General features: G+C 37.9%; 1 long non-coding RNA gene across 1 annotated transcript; it reads left to right on the top strand.

Moving 5' to 3' along the window:
* The first annotated feature begins 13,052 nt into the window (after positions 1-13,052).
* On the top strand, positions 13,053-25,012 carry LOC122968816. Its single transcript, XR_006398896.1, has 2 exons — positions 13,053-13,642; positions 20,377-25,012. It is a non-coding gene; the product is annotated as an uncharacterized LOC122968816 (long non-coding RNA).
* Positions 25,013-26,613: the final 1,601 nt, after the last annotated feature.

Here is a 26,613-nt window from a genome sequence, read left to right as displayed (position 1 = left end):
TTGCAGATGAATATATATCAATGAAAAAAAACAAAACAAAACAAAAAAAATAACAATAGGGAACAGGGAGGGACTAAATGACACCATTCACAGGACCAACAGTCCAACAGGCCAATCAGGAAAAGGAAGGGGTCAACAGACATCAGTCATCAGTCAAAAACAGAAGTCACATTACTCATGTGTAGCAAGTTTGGGGGCCTTTGGCAGGTTCCTCCAAAGCCCAAGAGACCCATTTGCAAAGCCTGAGTTTCTTTGACAAAAATAATAATAATAAAAAACAGAAAATAAGTTAATGAATAAACAAACAAGCAAACAAGGATACTGGATGACCCTACACTTGGATTTACATTACATAACTTGGAAAAAAACCCTTTAAAACACATCTTTTTCTTTTTTGATCAACAAATACATACAGGCACATATCTCCATGAAATTCGAGGATCCCCCCCCCCATTCATTGCTGTAGATGATTTCAATATTAAAGCTTTCAAACAATGTCAATATATGAAGAGGAATTTTGTTTCTTTGTCCCAAAGCGGTAACCAGTTGTGTGCCATGAAAGACAGCCGCAACATGTGATTTGTGAAGATATTTTTAAAGCAATAAGAGTTTCATTGTAAAATACTCAAAAAACTCAAGACACCTTGTTACTGAACACCCACAGTGCGAGTACAAAGTGAGACAATTCTTTCAAAGCAGCACAGAGAGGTTTAACAGCTGCTACGGCAAGGCATAAGTAAGTTCATGATAATGAGGGTGCTAAATTTACAGTAATTGGCATATTATGTCCTGAGGACGTCAACTGTACTCATCACGACATTCTGTCATGTAGGCATCTCCAGATACAAAGTGTGTCAGGCAGCATAGCTAGCAAAGCAGCAAACATCTCAGCATGAGTTATGACTTATGAAGACTTTTGGCCTCAGTAGAATCCTTTTATTGCCATTACCAATCTTTTGTAACACAGTATTGGCAATAATTAGATTTTGTATTCATAAGGTAGACATTCAATAAGTTAGTTTTAATATTTCAAAAACATAGAAGACAATACAAGAAGATTAGAGTGCAAAAATACCACAGCTATTCAAATCAGTAAATATGAATCCTCTTCTTTTGTCAACATTTTAAAGTTTTTTGTTATGCCAACTAACCTTATTATACTGAGAGGTAGAATAAGATACTTTTAACAAGAAAAGACAAATACAACAAGAAAACCTTATTATAATGACACAATCAAGAGTTTTTTTCCCCATATAATTGCATCTATACACTGCAGCAGAGGTGTTCATCAAAGTTACTATTACAGTAATAGATCTAATTATAGTGAATAATTATAGTTTGTTCATCTTATTCCAGGTTTGGATTAAATACATTTTAATACAATGCTCACATATCACATATTACCACACCAAATCATCAAAGGACCTGCTAAAATCCACTAAGACTCCATTAAAACCTCAATTTTCTAACTTGGCCTTTTGTCTTTACAGTTCTGAAGGTGAGCCATAACTTTGAGTCTTTGTATTGTTGAAAAATATATTTTTTTTCTGGTCCTGTCTTCTCTTGAATCTGTAGTCCAATTAAAATGAAAATCCATTTAGTTAGCAATTGTCAGACAAATACAGCAAAAACAACATAAGAAATAGTAATTAAGGACAGACATCAGACAGCATGGTGCTCCATAGTGTCATCTCCTAGCAACACCAGCTCTCAATTGCCCCTCAATTGATGATGCCATGGGAAATGTTGTCTTCATGGCTCAAGGCAAAGATAGTCACACAGTTAAATAATCTTATTGTTTTGCAGGACTGAAACTGTCCTCCCATGTGAAAGGAGTCAGTTTCATCAAATGTCCCAAAACGCCACGTTTACGACATGTTTATGACACTAAGCAGTTAGTAGTAGTAATTGCTCTTGTCCATCTGGAGCAAAGGAGGAAGAATTTACTCAGGTGTTATCGAGTGACAGTGTTTTTGTTTTTTTTTTCCTCATGTTTCTTCTTGACAGGCAACATTACTTTTCTTAAACCAAGACCACAGCCATTCCCTTACTGTAACCAACTAGTTATGTTAACCTGAACCATGATATTCCTTAACCACGTTGTTCTGGAGAGCACGGACCAACTACATATTTTGTCATTTATTTTGGAGGACTGGCAGGATTTTGCCAAAGGGAGCACAGTGAAATGTACAATAGCACAAAGCAGAAGTACAATTGCTTTATTTAGAATAATATTTAAACTGTTGACCACTACTATGTTTGAGGTGTCTCATTATAGAATTTTCTGGCAGGGGAACAGACACCTGTTCCTATATAAGGAAGGTTTGAAATAGTGTATAATATTATAATAATATTTAGCCTAAAACCTTTCAGGTTGCTCGTTCTGTTTTTTGGAAGGGGAACCTCAGCGCATCAACTGATGATCAAAAATTGATTTGATTTGATTTATTTGACCTTCTTTGCAACTGTGGCTGGCCAGACTAATTTACTTCATACATATCTTAGAAACCCCAGTGAACTAAACACAGGCCTGACAGGGCAAAAAATCAAGTGATTTTGAATTTGAGGATGATATTCTCTGCATGTCTAAGTTGTCATCAGGCCTGAATTGTCTCATATTTTTTTATTCTCTATCTGCTTACCAGAAGAATCATCCACTTCTCAGTGAGACATAGAGCAGACATTACCTGACATCTTGTTAGAGTGTAAGAGAAGTTTGAATAGTACTTCCTAGACTCAGGGTGAACTCCTGAGTGAAAGATTCAAGCTACAGCCTGTCCTGATGTCCTTATTCTTATACCGATCAGGTCTTAGTGATACTTAAAGCCAGCAATAGCAGCAAGATCATTCCTGAGACAAGAGTGCTCACACAGGTCTGGGCTTCTGTACTATAGAAGCCTTTTTTTTCTTAAGCTTGTCTGAAAAAGAATTCTGTTCAGATTCAGCTTGACACTTCCCACCTACTGTACTGTCAGTGACCATGCAGATAAAAAGAAAAACCTGTACAATCTCATGCTATTCAGCCCAAAAGGCTTGAATGAAACACTACAGCACCTTTGTAAAGCTTATTATGTTATATTTTATAAAGGTCAGTTCACTTGTCATGAGAAGTATGATTCAGCCAGTGAAAACACGTTTGTGGCTGTGGAGGGAGCTGTCCAAAGTTTGAAAAAATAACAAAAAAGAACACAAAAAATAGTGTTTTTTGAATTTGACCCATACTATGTATTAAAAGTCAGAATTTCTGCTTCTGCTGCTTCCATTCTGAACATTCTTTATTCCTGTAAACACAGGAAACAGAAATACAGCAAAAAAAATGCGCAAACATTTCTTGTCACCTTTCAGATAATGTTGTAGGAGGCTTGATGCAGAAATTAAAGGGTTTTCAAATGTTTTACGTATTTTTAGGGAAATTATGTTATTTTGCAATGTTAGCCCTAATTGGGAGGAGAATTTCTGTATTTGTACTCACATTGTCTGAACAAATATACAGAACAACTAAGGGTTCATTTGCAGGGTTGATTGCCGGTTTAGCCCATAACAGTATATATCATGAATAATAATCATACAACAGTCATATTTTTTTTTAATCAATAGTCATTTATTAATTAAAAAAAACAGAATAAAATTATATTTACAAAACTGAATTTTGTCTCCGTCCCAGTGTTCAGCCATGTTCATTTGCAATGATGGTCCCAAAGACACTTCTTTTCCTCTGAAAAGCAAAGATGAATATTACACTTACTGCACAGCGTGTTGATGTATCTTTTATTGCAGTGTCTGCAGCGTCCTCTCTTCATCTTCATTGGGACATATGTGACTAGGTCCATGCGTACATCCAGTGGGGAGTGTACAGATGACCTCTTGGCTGGGACCCTGTTTAGTGGACTCCAATCAACTGAGGATGGTCTCTTCTGAGTATTCAAAGGGCTCCTTGATGTCACCGTCTGTGTTACTGGGCTCCCATAGCCTGAAGATGTTTGCGCTCTTGTTGGTGTGTTGAAAGTTGTGTTCACTTGAATTGGATTAGAACAGAATCAATCAAGATACGTGTCAAAAATAGATCTTGTAATTCTGACCTTCTGGAAGTGTGGAGGCACGTTTCATCACAACATCACCTGACAATCCAAGTTCAGATTTGGCTCATATTCCGTTACACTACCTTGTTACACATCAAGGTCACAGAGCATGCCAGAGATTCCAGTTCTTACTCACGCATTTAACCCCCATGGGTGTGGCTTGCCTTGCATATATTGGTTAATGCTGCAGAATTTACCCGTGAAAGGAATCATCATCTCCTCCACAGAGTTGTGCTCTTCTGATGCTCTTCTCTCAGAGATTGAAATCTGTTGCGTGGCATCACATTAAAAACAGGGGTGTACCACATGTCTGTCTCCCAATACATACAGACTCCAGACATTTGCATTAAGCCCATCTTCAGGTATATGCCTGTATCACTTTCTCAGTTTCCTTTGAATTGGTGTTTATAGACGTTCCATTCTTTTGAAAGTTGTACTCATTTGTGTATTTTGTCAGAGCCTGAAACATGTGTTCTGACACAAACTTTGGATGTACTACAGTGATATCCAGACCAAAAAAATCAGTATTGGGACTGATAAAATCCTTTTTCAGCCAGTGATACCTGTCATGGGGCATGGTGTGTTTGTTTGGTTGGTGCTCGATGTCCACATAATCACCGGCTGGGCAGTCAGTGGGTTGTTGGTGTTCTTTGTTCTCTTCATCTGCCCCTTCGTCACTTGCCACAGTCACATCCTGTACACTGTATAGAAGACTTGTCTTTGCTGGTTGAATTCTGAAATAGAAAAAGTAAAAATAATAAAAATACATATGTAATACATATAAATATAAATAATACATATGGGTATTATATTGTATTAGATAACCTGAAGGAATAGACAGGTTGGTGGACCAAGTGTTCAGGATAGAGAACTAAGTATTTTCCAGGCTAAATAATTTCAATGCAAATTAATCCTAATCCTATTTACACATTCCACTTTCTGGCTAGCCTGTTATGCTCTCTACTTATCATACTAAAAGGAATACATGCATCCCCCCAGAACACTTACATCCCCACATTAATGAACAGTCTTACCTGTCCCCAAACAATGCGACAAGCATAGATATTATATCTATGGCTACTTCTATATCTAAAAATGTATTTTACCTTTTAAGTGTAATTTATTAACACAAAATATTCATGTTTTTTTACTCTTTGCTTTTATTTAATTAGGTGCACTTGATGAGGCACTGGGGAAACAATAGGAGTTGGAGGAACTGGTGTCGGGCCTTACTCTCTCTGGATCCCTACTGGATAGACTGTGTGTGTCAGTGATAATTATTCTTACACTTTATTATTACACTTTATCAGTCTTTTTATACAGCACTGAGTTCCTCAGTGTCTATTGGGTCTTGCATTGCCATTCAGCTCAGTACCACTGGTGGCATCATATTTTTCCTGTTATACATCAAACATAGTAGATATAATAATATATAGTCTTAATAGTTATAAGGTAGTCATTGTGTTTCATCTAGTCATACTTAAAAATAAGAGATGTTGCATCTGTGCCATATGTAGTGAGAACGCATGACAACCAGAGGAGCCCCCAACCAAATTTCGATTAGGCCCTCTGAAGGTCTAGGGCCAGCTCACAGTTATAAGAGCAGCAGACACAAGGGAACAGTGATCTAAACATAGATGTTCACTTTGTGGATCTTGACAGTTTGACAGCTGAGATGTCTTTTGTTAATTCATGGCAATAAACAACATCTATGTGTACATAACAAGACATTACTTGCTGCTGAGGAATTAAAATGTTAAGTAGAGTTAAGCAGTGATTGTTGCTGGTCTCTATTTCAAACATTCATCACCTGTTTGATTTTTGATATGAGGTACAATAGCTACATGTGATTAAATTGAGTGATGAGTAAAATTATAGGCTAATTTCTTTTAAGTGAACTATCTTAAATGCAAATATGAACCTTTGACCCCTAATATTGCTTGACTACCTAATGTTCCATCCTGAAGTCAATTTCAGTCACTTAGTTTCTCCATTTCTGAGCTCTTCAGTTCACTTTTTGCTCTTAAGTGTTTTAAAGCAGAATGTCAAAAGAGCCATAAAATGTGCTGTTTGGCAGGCATGTTGTTAAATCTTGAAAGGTGCACACAAAATGCACTTTTAATGTCACCTTTTATCTAGTCGCCTCAGGAAACCTTTAAAACACAAACACTGGCTGACATGGAGATAAAGAAACAAGATCATTTCTCAGGCTAGGAGGTTTCACAGACTCTCAGAGTCAAAGGTGGGGGTTGGGGGAGGTGGGTGTTAACATTCTATCATTTATATAAATTTCATGACACAGAGAACTCCCAAGCAGTCGACTCTACGTCAGCATTGGCCCTGCCTTTCAGGGCTGATTTTAAACAGCAGATGACAGGTTGAGCCATTCTTAACCCATGAAATGCAGATTTTTTTTTAAATAAATTTGGTGTCAATGTCAATATTAATACCAACATTGATGTGTTTCATTACAGTACAGTCATCTAATTTAGTTTACAGCTTAAAAAACACATTCAAGTGTGCAGTACCTCCTTAAATACACACTATGTACACTATACAGTTTGAATTTGATACTTCAGAATTAAATTCAAATACTTCTTGTGTGTAATTGTGTAATTATAATTATTCACAACTTGGTTAAATGGAAATTATTCATACCTCATAATCAAAAGAAGTATTGCATATAATTAGAGAATAAATCAATGACAGTTCTATTATTTCTGCTTTGTCTGCCTACGCCACCCCGGTTCTTTCTGTCTGGAGCACACACACACACACACACACACACATCTGACACATACACACGCTCCTTCTCACTCTGTCTCGCTCATTCTCCTGCCACCCTGGAGAGTTCACTGCTCTTGCTGTTTTAACCTCAAACCCGGGTTGTCCATGCTGCGTATGCTGCGTGTCACTCAGTGAACTGTTTGTTTGCCACTCATCCCTCACTGCCCTGATCCTGTCCCCACAAGGCTCCCTGCAGACCACAAATCGCTGGAGTGATTTCACATCACAAGCCTCGTCTACACAAGCTACTTCCCCTTGTAGCAGCTGGTAATTTACTCCAGACAAGGCATCTCTGCTCCTATCAGTGAGATAACGCTTTATTCTTTCCTTCCGACCCCCCTTGTTTCTTCTGTCTCTTATTTTTCCCCTCGCTATAGCAGCTCCACATGCTCTGCATGCAGTATGACTCATCACACAAGGTGTTATCAGTGATAATACTGCAGCAAATAAAGCCACATAATGCTCCTCTTGTACAGTGATCTATTTACACCTCACAAGCAGCTTGTAATTAAAAGTCAACATTAGGCATGGTGTCTTGCTTGTTTTGACTTGTCAACTCACACATTCTGCTCTCCTACACTGAAATACATTTGCATCTAAAGAATTAAAAAAAAAATAATGAAACAAAAAATACAATACAGAGATAAAGCCAAGACCACTGAAATCCCTGTTCGGTTTCATGCCAATGCAAACGTTGCAAGGAGCAGAATTAAGGAAGCTAAAAAAGTTGGCAGCAACAGGGAAACATTGACTATGAACATGAGCTGTCACACTGACATGCTTCAACAAATCCATCCAATCCTCCATTTTCACTCTACTGCACTCACAGGTTCCTCCTATTCTCTCTCTCTTTCATATCAGCCCTGCTCTTCTGTGGTTTCCTTGCGTCAAATTGCTTTTGAACCTTCACTGCAAAAATCACTATCTTGTATAACTGAGTCTCTTTAAACAAGTTTAAAAAATCCACTGGTGCAGTGTGAATATTCTAAATGATTTCCAAAAGAAATTAACAAATTTAGGGATTTTTAGGACTGAATAACACAGGTTGCTGCATTCGAATCACGCAGACTTGTTTTCAGGAAATACTTCAAACTGAAGTTGATTTGCACTGATTTTCGGTTGAAATATTCTTAGTAATAGTGCAGATACGATACTTGAGTACGAATATTTTTCGATACCGTACTTTGAGTAAGGTAACAAACATTGATAACTTACTTTGATTAAGGTATTGAAAATCCTATTAAATCCTATAAATCCTATTTTCCATTTACGAAAGCAAAGTTCTCATATGTCAAATGATGTCCCACAAGCACAAGAAAATAACCAGAGTCATTAACCCAGGCCCATTAATACCCAGTATTAACATATGATCTGTATCTGGTTTCGTTACATTGGATAATGACATCCAACATACGGGTCTTTGCATTTACACCTGGTATTAAAATGCATTCTGGTTTTTTAATTGTGCTCAGATCTCGATAAGCAAATTAACTAGGTGTCAACAAACATGGGATGTCCCAAGTCAAGGAAACTGCTGCCATGAACGGATGTCATTCATCTAAATCACCTTTGCGGGGGAAGACTTCTAGCTACCGCTACCACTCGCTGTGGCTGGAGGAAAGAGGTGGAGCTAGGTGACCTTACAACTTGCAGGGTGTTATTTTTTATTTTCATTTTTTTTAATGATTGTGATCACACTGTACAGATTGTGTTTACAGCTGGCTGAGATCTGATCACAATGTGAGCCTGACCACCTCCAAATGTGGTCTGGCTGATCACATTTAAATACCAGGAGTAAAAGAGTATATAGCCATGTTAGTGGTGTTGTACTTAGGCACAGCAGTAAAGGCTTTAGAAGTTTGCTCTTGGCGTGTCTTTCCCCAACGATGGTAGGCAGGTTGCTCCGGTTCTGCTTCTGAGCAGAAGTCATCCTCTGGCTCGTCCCTGTGTCTGTATGCACTGCATCGGTGTCGCTGCAGCCTCACCGACACACGCGCTCTCTCTCTCGACTGCACACTCACTATGCACTGAGCTATTCCTTAAAGAAGCTACACTACTTGTATAACACATTTTAGTTTAAAAAACATCTTATAATATTTTTTTTTAAAAATTCCCTAATGCTTAGGTCTGGCAGGCTGTTGGGCTTGCAATACACCACTGGAAACCTTGAAATGCTAACACTAGCATGAGGGCATGCTCACAATGACAATGCTAACATGCTCATGTTTGACAGCTATAATATTTACCACTTTTATTTTGGTTTAGGGTGTTAGCATGCTAACATTTGCTTCTTTGCAATAAACACAAAGTACAGCAGAGGGTGATGGGAATGTCATTAAGTATTTGGTCATAAATAAAAACATTTGATAGTGGAAAATTTATCTGTTAGATGCTGAGATATTTTAATGGGTAAGTGAAAATTTTGGCCTCCTCAGGGGACCATGAATATCTGTACTAAACTTCATGTCAATCCATGCTGTTGATATTTCAGTCTGGACCACAGTGGGGGACTGACTGACCAACAGGCCCACATTTCCATCCCGAGAACCATGCTGCTAGCATGGCTAAAAAAAGACTGAAACACCCTGATTTGCAGCCTTTAATAATGCAAGCAGGTTGTGTCCTTATCAGAGTGAAAATGTATAGAACTTTGGCTAAATAAATTAGTCTAAAATTGGAAAAATGTTTATTCAAGCCTGGATTTTTATGATCTATGGATAAGTAAACTAGATTAGGAATCTGACCATCCAATGCCAGCTTTATTGGCAGTTTTCGATACTTGATGCTGTGATCTAATTTAATTGCTGTTTGTTAATTATTTCTTCTTTTGCATTAAGCACTTTGTAACTTTGTTAAGAAAAGTGCTATATAAAGTTTATTATTATATGATACACATTTGAGTCGGTACCAAAACACTATTGAGGTCTGATACCCATATCTGTTCTAACTGCACTGTCAGAGTTCTCACTTGTTTCAAGAAAAGAAGACTCGCCAATTTTTTTTTCAGTATTCCAGCTGCCTGGTACATTGTTAGACTATTCCCAAGATTTCTCTCCCTACATACTAATGCCATACTACATTTTAATAGAATAGAATTTTCTCAGAAGTTGGAATTCCCTTTGTGCACCACTCACACATAACTGGAGTCATGTGCAACAGAAACCTTACTACTGCACACTCATTAAGACAAATAGGGTATGTGGGCAAAAGCTACTTTAAACTTAGAGATGCCAGACCTGGAAGTTGTATTTTGTCATCCATGTATATTCTCTTTTGTTATCAGTCTCTGCATATATTGAGAATATTGCTACAGGGAAGGCAATTAAATGGATTCCTCAGGCTGTCATGGCAAACCATTGAGGTCTTTATTATTCAAGGAGGAACAACCCAATCTATACTAATGGACGTGCATACTAAGTCATAGGTTACTTCTAGTTCCACGACATGTTGGATTACTAAACTCTCCCTCTTGTTTCATGTGGATCATCAATGCAAACACTCACTCTAATCCACTCACTGCTTCAATCAAGATATGAACATACATGTACTCTATATGAATGTGTATATAAATGCACAATAGTATATACATACATTTTGCAACATGATCATGTTGTTTAGAACTTTTATTTCTATGATATGTGGTTATTTCTTTGGTGGACCTGTATTATAATATATAAAATGTTTTGGACCTAATGTTTCCATTTAATTACTAATCGTTGACTTACCTAGAAACTTGGACCATATGTTAACTTCACCTACAGTTGTTTTATTTATTATTAACCTCTTCCACTCCCCGAGGACGCCAGCATCTGTGGGTGAAATTACTGTCTTTCAGAGGCAGTAGCGGGCTCATATCTGAATGAAAATGGGTTCTATGGTTACCCACGAATCTTCCCTTCACAGACATGTCCACTTTATTCTAATCCCATACAGTTTTGGGCAAAAGCCATACAGTTTTTTGCATGCAGTATAAATGTGTTATTTTTTTGTACGAAATTTGCTATATAAATAAAGTTGTATTATTATATCTTATGTTGTTTGTATTGTTAAACTGAAGTTAATGAACCGTATCTACAGTTTATCTTTACAAGCAGAGCAGTCATATTTCAGCAGTAATTGTGCCTTGAGTTGTGGATTTATAAAGGGGTGAATTTATATTAGAATAAATATAACACAAATATCTGTATTTATTATCTTTGTCAACTTTAAAGTCAACTAGAATCTACATCAGTCAGTAAAAGAAAAAAATTACAATTCTTATCACTTTCTGTCATTCATATTAACATATGTGACTGCACGCTGTCTGCACCCTGACAATCTGTCAGAGTAATTACACTTTGTGTTGCTGTTTCTCTATACTTTTGAACCATTTATGGAGGGTTGCATTTGCATTAGATTGTGAGGGTCTCTTTTTCCCTTGTTTGCTAATTTCTTGTCCAGGTGTAGCAGTTGAAACAATAGCAGCAGAGGGTGCCAAGGAAGACTTCCCTATGGATGGACCCCTTGATTTGCCAGTTGAAGGCAGTGAGGATGACTAGAGGTTACCTGATGAGGGCCTTCCAGCTGTTCTGTCCTTTTCGATGACATTATCCATAATGTTAGTTAAATGACCCCTCCACTAGTGGCGCTCTTGAGAGCTCTCAAGATAGTTTCCTTCTTTCTTGCTCACCAACAACATTTGGAAGTGTTTGGAAGACTTAAAAATAAAAAAAAATCAGTAATTTTCACAATGTTTTTCAGATCCTTAATGGATAAACGTAGGTATAAGTTTTAAATGCAAATATTTATAGCATTTGGGTTGATACTGAATGTCATAGAGAATATCATCTGTTATCTGCTCCACATACTGATCAAAAGGTTTTACTCAAGCTTTGGCAGCATTGTTGACAATGTGAACCATATCCCCATGAATGTCCAAATGGTTTGGGTTTTTCAATTTAATCAATGCCTCCACACCATTTTGTCGGCCCCTCATGACATTACAATTATCCATCATTGCACCAATCACTGTGTTCCATTCCAATACTGCCTCATCAAGCACTGCCTCAATGCCATCAAACAGATTGGAGGCCGTAGCCTGATTTTTCACGAATGCCCTGAGATGTTCTGTTGTGACTTTCCCTAATTCCTCAATGCAGAAATCTAACTAAAAGGTTCATGTTTTTGTCATTGGCATTGTTCAACCCTTCATCAATGTTGAGGGATTAAAAAGTTTCTCAATTTTCCAACTCTTTTAAACTTTTAGCCACAACATGAGTCATGTTTTAAGTACATGTCTACCTTGACAAAGTGACTCTAGACAGTACATTCTTGGACTCTGACATTCTCTTGGCGTACTCCACCAAATGTGGTGCCAAAGAAAAAGGGAGACAATGCTCAGTGGCAAAGGCAGCAGTGATAGGATGGGCACCAGGCAGAGTTTGTGTGTGTTGCTGTTGGTTGACCATCTCTCTGTGTGTTCATTATGCCTAGTAAATACCTTGTTACCATTCTGTGCATATGCAATTCTTATTACAAAGCTTACACCAGGCCATGTCTACCAGGGATGTCTACCTTTGCTAACCACATATTATATCTCTGCCCTTGGGAATCTGTCTCTTCTTGCTACTGACACCTCTACTTGTACTTTAGCCCATGTTCTAGGTCACCTGTGGCAGCATTCTTCTGCAGATATAGCATACCTTGAACAAAAAAACAAACAAAAAAACAAAACAAAACAAAAAATCCTATTCTATTGCTTTTTCATAATTTGACAGAGAAATAGGGATGTGTATTGTTAGGATTTTATTGATACAACTACTCTTATCGATACTCTTATCGGTTCTTTTTCATTACTAAATAAATGCTTTTTAAAAATATATTATTTTAAAAAGAAGTATAGAACAGGATTAGAATTTATGTATGTTTTAAATATAACTAAACATTGTTCGAGAGCAGCAACAGTAATGTTTACAACAGCAAAGTCACTATAACTAAAGTTAAGGTTAAAAGAGACATCATACATATGGTTAAAAAAAAGCTATTTCCTAAAAGATTAAAAGGCTCAGTAGAATAAATAAGTTTAAAAATATGCAGATATATAGTTATAAATATTTTGTTTTATTTTGAAGAGCTCATGGTAGTAAAAGGAAGTAGCATTCCAGAGTAAGTTTAATACTGGTCATTCATTGGTTGAAGTGGGTTAGATCACACAGGTGTGTAGCGAGAGAGAGAGGGGGCAAGTAGTGTGTGAGTGAAATCGTGTAACTTGATGGACTGAAGAGCGTCGCATGCGCAGTGTTTACAAACAAATGTGTAGCTGGTGTCTGAGATTATCTGCCCGACAGTCTTTGCCAGGATACTCATGCTACATATTTTCTGCTAGCAGCAGGAGATACTTCTACTCGAAGTTTGTTGTACAGTTGTTCACATTTGTTTGTTTATTAGCTCAGTAGCCGAACTTGTGTTTGTTAGCATTCATTAGCAAAGTGAATGGACTCATAGTCACTATAACTAACACACGAGTGATTTATTAGCATTCATTAGCACAGTGAATGGACTTGTAGCCACTGTGTAGCTAACCCAGCTAACGCTATAGGCTTTAGTTCATTGTTTTCGACGTGGAAACCCTGAGGATTTAATGGACAGTGCTATGAGCTACTAAGTCAACGCTCAGAGAGACTTTTCACTACATGGGCCGGACCCGCCATTTTTGGACTTCAGCGTGTATCCTGTTCCCTCCCGGGGACCGAGAGGCTGGTATAAACTGCTGATTGGAGTCAGACTTCATGACCAAGGTACCACATTTTAATTTGTTGCTCTTTTGATTGAAGCGGTCAAATAGTTTTGGGCCTCTCCGTTCCCAAGCGTCCAATCAGGCCTGCAACGGGGGTTTTATGTTATTTTATTTTAATGCTTGCCAGTTTGTGTGTGGCGTGTGTGCTTGGTGATTGTGGGCCTACAAATTTTGATATAAATTTATATCAGCGGTCATCTAAATTTCACTTTGAGTGTATTGTTTTACATTTGAAAAGAGTTATTGCTGTAACTCCAGTTATTCAAAGAGACTAAATATTATTTCATTGTTTATTTGGGAAATTTTGCAAAAGTAAATAACAGAAGTTTATGATTTCTAAAACAAATTCCAGTGTGATGTTTGGTTATTTCTTTCACTAGAGGTAGGCTATTTAACAATGAATAAAGGGACCCAAGACAAATAAAACAGTGTATATAAACAAAAGAGAAACAGGAACACATCTAAGTATTATTTATTGAATATTAAATTAGTTGATTTTAAGAACTCGGGGCCCTTCCCTGTTTAGACTAGGGATAGGTGGGCCACATAAACTCAACAGTATCTCACTGGAATCAAAACTAAAATGTCAACAAAATAAATAATATTCCTGACATCAAAATACTGAGTGAAGTTTAGAGAGAATGAAGAACACAGTCAGAATCAGTCATTCATTCTGTCCTCTGTACTCCTCCGTCTGCTGCTGATGTGATTCACTGCTCGTAGGTTACCACTGACAGAGAGAGGAGGGGCTGCTTTATCTCAGCCAGCATCTAAATTTACAAGAATTTGCCAAATTTTAAAATACATGGCAAACTAAGCTGAACAGTTAGGCTAGACAGCTTTTGTTTTAGCTTGTTTGTAACAATTCGCTATTAGCCTAACTAGCATGCTGTGCCTCTGTGACACATAACGGTGGTGGATGAGAGACTGCAGACAGAGCAGGTTAAAATATCGCTTTTCTACATGATTATGCTTGTTGAACAGGTGTATTGGCTTTTTACTTGCACTTACAGTAACAAGCGTAGTTGTAGTCAACTTGAAGTTATCTTCACTTCACCTGTGCTCTAATGACTTAACTCCGTGTGTGTGTGTGTAGGAACTCTGACACAGAGAGCAAAGGAGAGGCTGCATGATAATAAATTACACAAAAACATTAAAAAGTTCCACTAAAAGAACCAGTTACATCGGAGCTTATCAACTCTACGGCCTTTAATAATTTATCCCTGGGGCCATTTAATACCAGGTTTCGGTCCCCATCCATACAGAGAAATAAGTGCACATTAATAAAATTGCCATACCTTTAGTTATTTTGCATAAAATAGACATATAAATTGATGCAACCACGGGAAGCTGGAACAAGCGTTGATGTCTGAAACAACTAATGTCTCTTTCCCTTGCTGTTTAATCATATACAAAGCGAAAAACTGGTGCAAAGTCAACTGAAACTGATCAATTGCAAGTTGTGTAGCAACACACATAATGGTGACCTCCATGAGGATCTAATTCTTTGCTGAACTTTGGTTTTTAATTTGGAGCAAATAATATGAGTAAAATCTTTTTTTGCATTAGCAGTAAAAATAAATGGCCTATGACGGAACAAATAATTCACTTAGGACAGAAATCTGTCTGTAGACGGAGGACTTGCACCCCTGGGGTTACTTGAAATTGGGGGATTTTGACCACACTTTTATTCTTACTCTTATGGAAAGATTCTTAAAGATTGATTGAGAATATTTAGCACAATCAACACATTTCTTACTAAATCTTAATTAAAATCTAAATTAAAATGACAAATTATATAGTTATTGTTAAGAATAATTATGTTCTCAAGTTTTTCTTTGTGTGATTCTGGAAAGTCACCCATATATTCATTGCTTTATTTAGCGGCTCTATTTCCCTTATTCAAACTTGTGTGGATCCATTCCATCCACAGTATGTGCCTATTTTTGCTGTCTCTGCATCACTGTTAAGGAAATAGTTAACAGGCAAAAACTGTTCAACTTTTCCATTAACCTCTACAGGAGAGGTATATGAAATGACACTGAAAATGCATATACTATAGCAGTCTCTGGACATAACATTGGATACACAATGATTTATTTTCTTACCAGAATCCATAGTAACAGGCCACCCTCATCAACAAGTGAAACACAGATTCCAAGAATATGGTCTTGGTTTATGATAATGAAGGAGCATATTTATACATATCATGATTAGTTACAGCATCAGTGAAAATGCACACTGACTCCAGGATGTACTACTATACTACTAGTACTACTCCTATGTACTGCTATACTCCAGGATGTACTACTATTATTTTTTTTAAAATTTACACATATATAGTAAGTGTCAAAAGACAGAAATAGAACACTTTTACATAGGGCAAAAACTGTCCATTGAGCCCTCTATTCATCAATTTATCGTTCCATATAGGTATCTAGAGTGTATGGTCTGTCTTTCTGCCTTCCCAATATGCAATAAAATTTTAAGGGAAAAATACAGTGAATACAAACTCACTCATCCCACCCACGACAAGCGGGCCAAAAATACACTGCAGTTGGGTCCCTGTTCAAATCCTACAGATGAGCAGAGCGAGGTGATAACATGCAGTCATGCTTTCATATTTACTGTACCCTTTCTTGTTTATACACATTTAATAGGCATTTTGATTAGGCTCCACTCTATTACTACTAATGAGCAACTTCTTGTTGCTTCAAGAACAGCAGTGATAATTAACAGTGACCTTGACCATCTTAAATTTAACCCCTTTATTTTTTATTTCAAGCTCCTTTGATGAAGGTATGAGGGTTGGTCCAGTGCAACTTACAAAGTTAGGTTGTGTAACGCTATAAAAGGTTTCAAAACATCACATTCAATATATTGATATATATAGAACATCATGGAGGTCCTGTCACAGTTTACTCATAAGGGTCTCATCACCAATCAATGGTAGACACCACAGGTGAAAGTACAGCAAGTACAGCCTTAAAATCCATGAAATAGATTTTTTACTTCTTTCGTTGGATGTAATATATGTTGAAACAAGAGGTTGGGGCAGGACATAACACATTGAGCGATGTGACATCAATTGTAAACTAACTGAATGTCACTCAGTGAAAGATGTGGTGTTTAATATGGTTTGGTAGAAGGGAAGGATTATTTAAAAATACTAAGAGTTTACACCTAGTTGCTCTGTGAGGTTGTACCTAGACAAAGCAATGCTAAGTGCTAAATGCTAATGTCAGCATGCCAACATTGTGACAATGACAATGTTTACATGGTGATGTTTAGCAGGTATAATGTTTACCATGTGCACCACTTTAGTGTTGCATGTTAGCATGCTAACATTTGCTAATTAGCGCTAAACACAAAGTACAACTGAGGCTGATGGAAATGTCATTAGTTTTGCAGGTATTTGGTCGAGGTACTAGACAAATTAAAGCTTTGCCCTAATGATGGCCCTAGGGAGATTGTCAAAGTAGTTACAGTTTAGCCCGAGGGGCATGTGAATGTCTGAACCAAATGTTATGGTAATCCATCCAGTAGCTGCTGAGATATTGCACTAAAAAACAAAAATTTCAACCTCATAGTGGTGCAAGAGGATAAATCAGCAGATCACCAAAGTCATTAGGATTCATCCTCTGGGAAACCTGACTGTCTGTACTTCATTTTATCATGATCCATTCACTAGTTGCTGAGAAATTTCAGTCTAAACCACAGTGGTGGACCGACCATCAGGCTGTCCTTGTCTTCTCTAGCTCTAATGCCTCTAGCGTGGCCTAAAACAAGCCATGCAAATTATGGGAGTTTCTTGGGAGAAACAACAAATTTGGAGTATTGGCAGGTATGCCTAAAACCCATGTTTTGAGAATCAAACACTCATCCCTTATAGCCAAACTATAATGCTTCGAACCAAATATGTCCTTGTGTGTGTGTGTGTGTGTGTGTGTGTGTGTGTGTGTGTGGTCTGTCATAGCCTACTTTTGCGGACAAATTTCAGACTTAAGACCAGGTAATTGTCGAACTGGGGACAAAAGCCGTGTCCCCATTTGGGAAAAAGCTGATTTTTGGGTCAGTGGTTAAGGTTAGGGTTAGATTAAAGTTAGGGTTAGGCAAGTAGTGGTTATGGTTAGGGTTAGGGTAAGTCTCCAGCAAATGAATGTACGTCTATGTAATGTCCCCAAAAGTGGCCATGATCTGATATGTGTGTGTGTGTGTGTCTCTCTCTGTGTGAGGCGGGCAGTGTGACAGCTTGGACAGTTGAGGGGTCAATGTCTGACCTTGAAATCCGTCTCTTTAGACAAGATAAGAGGGTGTATGGGAGCCTCAGACAGGAGAAGCACATGGTCTGGCTTATCCACAGCTCTGTGATGTCTGCTATTAAATGACCAGTTCGCCAGGATTTTTGTCCTCGGCTACATCAGCCCTTAGCCTGGGTTTAATCATCACAGTTATCTCTGGCAGGTAGCTGAATATTTCCCCTTTGTGATCATAGCAGCATTGTGAAGAAATAAACCTATCAGCAGGCAACATCTTTTGATTGCTGAAGTTTGGTTGGATGCATATGCACAATGTTGCATGTCTCTGTTAACCACACTGAAGTTTTTGTGTCTTACATGGTTGGAGTATGACAGGGTGGCTTAAGGCAGAAGCGATGGTGTTGCAAGCTGATAATTATTCCAGCCTCTTTTCTGGTTTTTGTCAACCGGAGAAACAAGCAAAAATAAAAGACTTGCCTTTCAGTTCCGAAAAAAAAAGATGAATTAGATGCAATTTAAAATGAGGGAAATTATACCCTTTGGGTTGAAAGATTTAATAAATGTGGACAGAAACGTCTGAGTGTTTTGAGTTTTTTTTTTCTCCTCCCATGGGGGGCTTGAATTTACAGAGTAATTAGTTGAGTAGAATACACCCTCTAATTTACCCCCAGCCCATCCTGCTCTCCTCTGCAGCAAAGTTTACATTTGGTAATGAATTAAGAGCCTTGCGCTATTAAAAGGGGGTTTTGCTGACATCTCTATAAGCTTAAGATAAGCTGGGCCTAAATCAAGAAAAATGCAGACCAAGCACATTGCAGTCCAAGGAAATCTTAGCGAGAAGAGCTTTCAGCGGAAGATAACTGTAGGTATATTTGCCTTTGCATTACCCATAAAACATCCAGGTTTGTATTAATTTGAAAATGCTTTTTGAGGGAGTCCTATAAAATTAGAAGCATAGAATCCTTTTATGTTGCTGCTTCACATAATGTGAAGGATTTTAAATGCTTTCAGTTGTTTAGTTGTAAAATGATATTTTATGACTAACTAGTTTAAGCAGATTACAGAGCATTTTAGCTCAAAATCCTCCATTATAAGCATTTCCAGTGCAGTTTCAGATCGTGGACCAATCTGCAGCCATATAGTGCACTCATGTATTATATGACTAGAGTCTGTTTCTGCCACTTTCTTTCTTGGTACTTTACGACTATGCTGCAATACTGTGTATGTGTATATATATATATATATATATATATATATGGAGATGGAAGCTCTCAACAACAACACAGGAGGAATGAAATTTTGTCTCCTTTTGTGGAAAGTTTACAATTTTTTGCTCTCCAGTCTTGGTCCCTGGCGGTATCCTTCATTTCACACATACCACATGTTCTGTATATATTGAACCAACAGTGCTGTACTACATGTCTTTTTACTCAGGGGGGGGGGTGCTGTACCATTACTTTAGGTCCTGGGGCTACAGGCGTTTTGCATGTACACATCGATGTATTGATGTAAATCACGTTTTTACAAAGAGTGTCAACACAGCAAGATGATACAGTCCTCATCATATCTGCCCCTGCATCACAGGTACTCTCCTGTTTTTGTTTTTTTTTCTGTTGCTTTGTTTTCTGTTTTTGATTTTGTTTTGTTTTTTTTAAGCTTATGTCTCATGAGGCCCATGGTTCTTGGTTGGAGGCTCAGGGCTTGAGTCCCAGTAAGTGTGTAGAATTTTGTGGCATCTAGTGGAACAGACTTGGCAGAAATGGAATATAATATTCATAAGTATGTTTTAATTAGTGTATAATCACCTGAAAATAAGAATCGTTGTGTTCTCGTTGCCTTAGAATGAGCCCTTTATATCTACATAGAGAGCTCTTCCACAGAGCCCAACATGTTGCACTGCCATGTTTCTACAGTAGCCCAGAACAGACAAACCAAACAGTAGCTCTAGAAAGGGCCTTTTGCGATTTTTGCGACTTTCGTGGCCACTGTAGGTTCTCCTACATGGAAAATGAGGAGGAGGGGGAGGGGTATTCAGTTAGTTGTAGTCTGCAACCTCACCACTAGATGGCACTAAATCCTACACACTGGTCCTTTAAGGCACCATTGCGTCTACTGCAGAGAGGCAAGCTGACTTCTGACAGCTGGCCAACCTTTTCTGTCAACTATAGTTTTCTGTCTGCATCACATCACTAAGCTGTGAGGAATGCAGCATATACACTTATGTCACACAGCGGAAGCAATGCTTTTATTTGTTTCCTTATATATTTTTATGTTTTGCTCTGGCTATTTTATATTGAATGATTTTATATATTGTGTTTTAAATTCCTTCCACTGCTGTGCTTGGTTTTATTTGCATGCTTTTAGTTTGAAATGTAATTGTTGCTTAATGTTTTTTTAATGCATGTTTAACTGCCTGACGCTGGGCATGTATTACCATTAAATACCTGCATCTGGTTGAGCTCTTACCTTTTAATAGACATTGCTTTTTACCAGTTGGATATGAGGGTGCAGCCATAGGAATCAACGGTGCGGCAGGGAGCAGAGACCAGACCTTCAGAATACGGAAAGAAGACTGAGGCTGGCAACACAGAGGAAGGCACGACCAAGGAAGACACAGCAGGGAACCACAAAGGGCCAGAGAGAACTGCAAGACAAGCCACCACACGAGCCTAAAGTGCAGCAGCCCGTGTCCGTTTGGCGTGAATACTGGGCCAGTAGCCTGTCATTACCGCCCAGGAGAACCAAGAGTATCACCATTGTTTTGTGGCAGACACTGGGAGGGCTGGCTGTGGGGCCGGGCAAGGGGTGGCAAATCTGAGCTGGTGTATCTGCAGGATACTGGCGGTTGTTGTCTGTTTCTCCAGGATGAGTGGAGCACCAGAGAGAGGGCAGCGGCGGCCGCAGGATACAGGGAGCCAAGAACTGTGTGGGAGACTTTTAAGATTGTTTATTTATGGGACATTTTAGGACCCTTAGACATTTTATAGTTGCTTTTTACTTAACATTGCTTTATGGTAATATTACCTGGGTTTTAGTATTTTTTAACAGATTGTATTTTTACTTTTAAAGTTTTGCAATAAATTATTCTTTTACTCACCTTTTAGTGCCCGGCTCCTTGGTTGCCCAATGTTGCACTCTACCTTTTCTAAAGGACCCTTAAAATCCACTTCCCCTTCCCCTTTACACATTCTCCACATATAGCAGACTGCTTTGGAAAAGTGTTCATCAAAACAAATCAGCTCAAGATGAATGTGAATTCACTCGACTGTAGGGGTCAATAATGTTAATTATGTTGAAAACAAGCAGTAATAAGAGTGTTATCTTAAGACTGAATCTACACCATAGCTAAAACAGCTGGTGGTGAGGACTTGTGGCCATTTCCTGGAAGGTCATAAGGTTTCATTCACACAGCAATCAATCTGTCTATAGATCCTTGTTAAAGTGTCCTTGAGCAAGACACTAATAAGTGCTTTGCTGCCTCTGGCTAAGTTGGTGTATTTCAGAGAAAAATGTAATTTCTCCCTAATGGTTGTATAATGTGTAGGGTGATAGAGTATGTGGAGTCTGTTCTTCATACACACAGCTATAGTGTGTCCCAAGCAGAGGTCTTCACGGGTCCACTTAGTTCTGAGGAACCGAGACCCGACCCAGGACATGAGTTGGGCCAGGTCCAAATTCTGCTCAGTCTAATTGGGTCAGGTAGGGTCTTATTTTACTGCCATTGGTCTCTGGTCTGTATGTCAATATGTTCAGTACCTGAATTGATCCAAATGGGCCCGACTGTATATGGTATCATGTGGTACATTGCAATCACAGCAGGAGAAAATGGTGTGTTTTGAGGAGATAGGGAGAATGTAAACTGTAAAATGAAGAGAAAAATGGAGGTCTTCTTTGTTGACATGAGGAACAAATTCAAGGAAAAGGAGTACAAAGAGGTAATACTGTTTTTGCCATGAAATCAATGTTCTTTTCCGCTTTGTGCCAATCAGACATGGTACAAGACGTATGCCAGTGGACATCAATGAAACTGAAACTGGAATGCCACTGCCAATTCATCTTAAGAAACAGAAAGCAAAATGGTTGACCTTGGAGGGGATGTCTTCCTGCAGCTATGTCACAACAATTTGCAGTGTTTTTTAAATTTTTTGCAGCTTTGAGTACCTTCTAAATTCTCTTTGCACACCGTATTGAGGGACAAGAGTGTCAATCAAGGGCACACTCTAAAATCCTGCAAATTTAGCATTGCTAGTAATGCTGTTGAGCATGTACATCTCAAAGCCCCAGTATGTAGTAAGGAATTTATAGTGTATGTCTTTCTAATAGGTCCTCACTTCAAAAGCAACCAATATGACTGTTTAAAATGTATGTTTTTGGATCTGCTTTGTCTTTTTGAAATTATAAATTATAAGCTTTTCATGAAATTAAATTCCATTTTTCATACCAGTATGCAGCAGAAAATCAGATTGTGGTTAATTATCTTTGACCAACCTATGTATTGAAACAACAGGAGTTTGTTTAGTCGTGCTGTTAACAGATACATCAGTTGCTCAGTAGCTTAGACAAGTGTATGCTGTTGTGCTAAACTGCACTTACTGTTACCATGGTAACCACGGGTGTCGACAAATCAACCTGGCCTGAAATTTTCCACATTTGGACATAAACCAGTCTCTAATTGAAACGTTACAGGGTTTGTACAGCCTGACTTGCTTCATCCTTAAATAAAGGTTAATTTAGACTGAATTGTTCAAAACTGAGCAAATTTGAGAGCGGTACTGTTTGCAGTCTATTTTTATTCACCACAGCCATTATGCCAACTGTACTGTTGCGAGCTGGTAGCTAGCTAAGAACGTATGCACCAACTGTGTTTGGAGTGTTCTTGTCTGCTTGTAAGACACTTAAGACTTGGACAGATCCCAAAACCTTCAAGGAACTAAAGTTTTCATTGTTACTCTGTATATGGATGTTTAAATAGGCAACTGTTAACTGTGTATGCTATATCAGCTTAAAAGGTGAAACTATGTTGATTTTGTGTTTATGACTTGTTTCCGCTGTCCCAAGCAGCCAAAAAAACAAACAAACAAATAGCAGTTATTGCAGGTAAAGGTATAATGCAAATGAACTCGGTATTGCTGAAGGACACAGCTACTGAATGTCACCAAGGAAGACTTGAGACATTTAATTTATTTACTGTATTAACAAGCGGCAGGAAGGCTTTACTGTCCTTCAAGTGGCTGAAAACCAACCGGTTTCAGCAGCACTGACCCATCTGTGGAGGGGCAAGTGATAAAAGGATTTCCAGAGCTCAACAGAGGATCACATCATCCTTAGACAGTTCTGATAAGGTTTCATGCTCAAGTGCAGCTCTTTCATGTCACTGATGCAACACAGTGAGGACCTCAGTTTACTCACCAGGTGAAAGCTGAAACCGTTTTCCTCTAGTAATTCCAGATGTTCTGTGTGAGAGCAGATTAATACAAAATATATGCCATGTTCAGTACCATCTGTAAGAACGCTGTTATTTTGGTTATGAAGATGTATAATATTTTAATATTAAAATCATTATTTAGTTTTAACAATTTTATAAAGAAGAATTTTTCAGTTCACTGTGCAAAATTGTATTATATTAACTGTGACAGAGTACTGCAAATACAAACTGATAGCTTATAGATGAATATGCAATGCACTGCCAACATCAGTGCAAAATATAGACAGTATAAACAGTATAAGCCTATTTCCCTCACTCTGCAGGAAATAACTCATTATTAACACGTGTGAATCATGAGGTGTTAAAGAAGCAGTTAACCGTAAAAGGTTTTGCAGCTCATTTTCTAGTCAGTTTTGAAAGAAGTGTGGATTATGAAAACAGCTTGATATTGGCTTGACTTTCACATTCCATCATATTTGTGATGTCATTATAACTATCGACATGTGCACCATGATGAAGGAGGGAGATTTTCTGTGTGTGTCTGTGTATTTTACGTACATATTATTCAGTATAATCCCAACAAGCACCGTTGAACATGTGGAGATTTATAGTTTAAATGATGTCTAGGGCACATAACTGTCAACTTCAACATCATTTCATCTACTGCATCTTCAAATGTGGTTAGGATCTGTTTCATATTGAAATACAGTCATTATAGTCATTAAGACAATGGTTATATATAACCTAGATATCTAGATTCAGGTTTACCCTAGACATTTTTTGTGCTGAAAATAACCACAGCTCTGTGACGTTGGAATGTAATGAAATTTAGACTTCTATGTCGTACTGTGTAGTTCAGTGTACCATTGTGCTGATACACAGTATGTGCTGTATCTTTATGTTTATCAAGCAAAATATTACATACAAGATAAACTCATGTTATTTACACATTTAGAAGATATGTCTACAAAACTAACAGTAGCTATTTACATTAGATAGAACATACTGTTTATCTACTGTTACAATTTATTCATAAGATTAAGACTTTAAAGATTATGAGGAAACAAGTTTGCAGTTTTTATATCAGTACAGTGCAGCACAATCCCGTAATAGAGTGTGGTGTTTATCAGCCAACAGTGTAGATTGCGTGTGCTGTAAATTTCTCTGTTGAATCAGCTCCTGAAAAAGCTCAAGGCGCACTTGCTGTCATCCTCCTCAAGATCTATAACCTCAGTGCTTCCCTCCTGTTGCTTTTGTGAGAGTGGCTCATTCATGTTTCAGCCGCTCTTCTGATTGGTTGACCAAACTTGGCATCTCTTCTCAACTCACATAACCAACATGTTATGTGAGCCCAGTGTTACGTGAGCTGGAGAGCTGTGAGCAAGTGTAAGAATGTAGCTGACGGCTGTTGAAAATGTCACTGGATTTGTTGCTTGGCTCTTGTTTGATGTTTAGTCACAAAAGGGAGTCTGAAAAGCCGCCAAATCTGGTGAAGTTGCTAAGGTGGCAACAGTGAGTAAGCAGTAGATTTAGGAAATCTGAGCACTGTTGGGATATAGTTATGTTGGTTTATGGTCCTATGTGTGTAATATTCCTAATACTACCTACTTGTGTGTATCATTCTATTACTGTTGGGGGGAAAAGGTCAAATTATCATTTTACAAGTGAATAAAGGACAGTCCTTAAAATATTTTTTTCTTTTTCTCCTTCAATCATTCACAACTTCATGACAAATGCATTTTGATATTGTTATATGATTTTGTATATCCATTTCATTGTCATTATGCACATGCAGATCTTATCTATACCACACTTTCTCCTGAAAAAACAAAACAAAAATGATTTTGCGTTTGCTGAATATGTTTTGTATGAACTGCTGCCATCTGGATCATGATTTGATGAACATGTCAACAAAATGTTTCTATTGAAAGTATATGGAAAGCACTTACTATCAATATTTCATTTATTTCCCTTTATAAATCCACTTGTGGCAACTAAAGGATTATAAAAAGGTATTCATGTTTATGTTTATGAAACATCAAGCAAAAATAAAAAATCAAAGCAGCTGCTGGCAGAAAATGTATTGACTGAGAGTGTGTTTTCAGCCCATCCTCATCATAATGAAGGAACATGTCACCCAGTGCAACAGTGTGGTTCTTTCATGTTGTTTTTTTTGGATTATGTTTATTTAGACTTTGGACCACAGTAGTTTTCTGTAACTGAATCACAATCTGTGTGAGGCCGCTACTTGAGTCCATCAAATCTGTCTGTGTATGACCAACATCACTCAAGAACTAAGGGTAAGACTTAAGATTCACTTTCCTCCTTTATGATGATTACCAATGACCACCACTTCTTTAAATAACAGATTAGTCTTATGGAACTTTAACATCTAATCAACCAAATTGTTGCTCGTGAATATGGCTACCTGGTGCGATTTCTAGGCCTTTTCTGCACTCTGAGTGCTTTCTGTGCTTCTTTTATCCCAGCGGTGCTGACAGGCCTATCATTAAAGTGATTTTTTTTTGCATTGCTAAAAGGCAACTGTTTTTGTATTTATAATAGTCAATACAGTGCAAGGTTTGACAAACTACACTGCTTACTGCAGACTGGATCAAAAAGAATTGAAAAGCGAGGATTCCTAATTACTGCCTTTACAGTGGGGGAAAAAAAAAATCTGTTTTTGTTTTGTTTCTTTCCTACCTCAGGTTATATATTTTGATATATAAATTCCACTTATTATATTTTTGTTTTGCACTCATTTAAACTATTTCCCTTTCTTACATTTCCAGAAATACATTTCCATAGACATGTAATCATAAACAGTCCAAGATTGTTCACACCTTATTTGTTTGTCCTTTGTTTGCATCATTATTTCCCATTAATGCACAGATGGATGCATTAAAATTAAATTAGCATGCCCTCAGATAGTCACAAGCTAAAACAACAGCTCTCATATTCTCCTGCAGCCTATTATTGCAAGCTTTCAGGCGCTGTGTTGTGGGCCGATACTGTAAAATTGTTTTTCTAAGGGAAATGCTTTTGAATTTAGAAACATTTATGTAATCCTTGTTTCATTTGCATATGACCAAGTGTAGCTTGCGAGAGTGAGAGTGAAATCACTCTACGGAATGATTGTGTGCTTCCCTCAGGGGGATTCAGAGCTCGACTCCAACCCCGCCCCGGCTGTTCAGCGATAGAAATAGATTGATGTCTTTGAAATGCCCTCCAGAGTCCCTTTCTTCATCCTGTAAAGATAGGATGACAGGTTTACCACATTTGACCTGA

Source organism: Thunnus albacares, chromosome 18 (genome assembly GCF_914725855.1).
Source record: "Thunnus albacares chromosome 18, fThuAlb1.1, whole genome shotgun sequence".
NCBI classification, from domain to species: domain Eukaryota; kingdom Metazoa; phylum Chordata; class Actinopteri; order Scombriformes; family Scombridae; genus Thunnus; species Thunnus albacares.
Note: the sequence above shows the minus strand (reverse complement) of the source record. Positions and strands in the feature narration are given on the sequence as shown.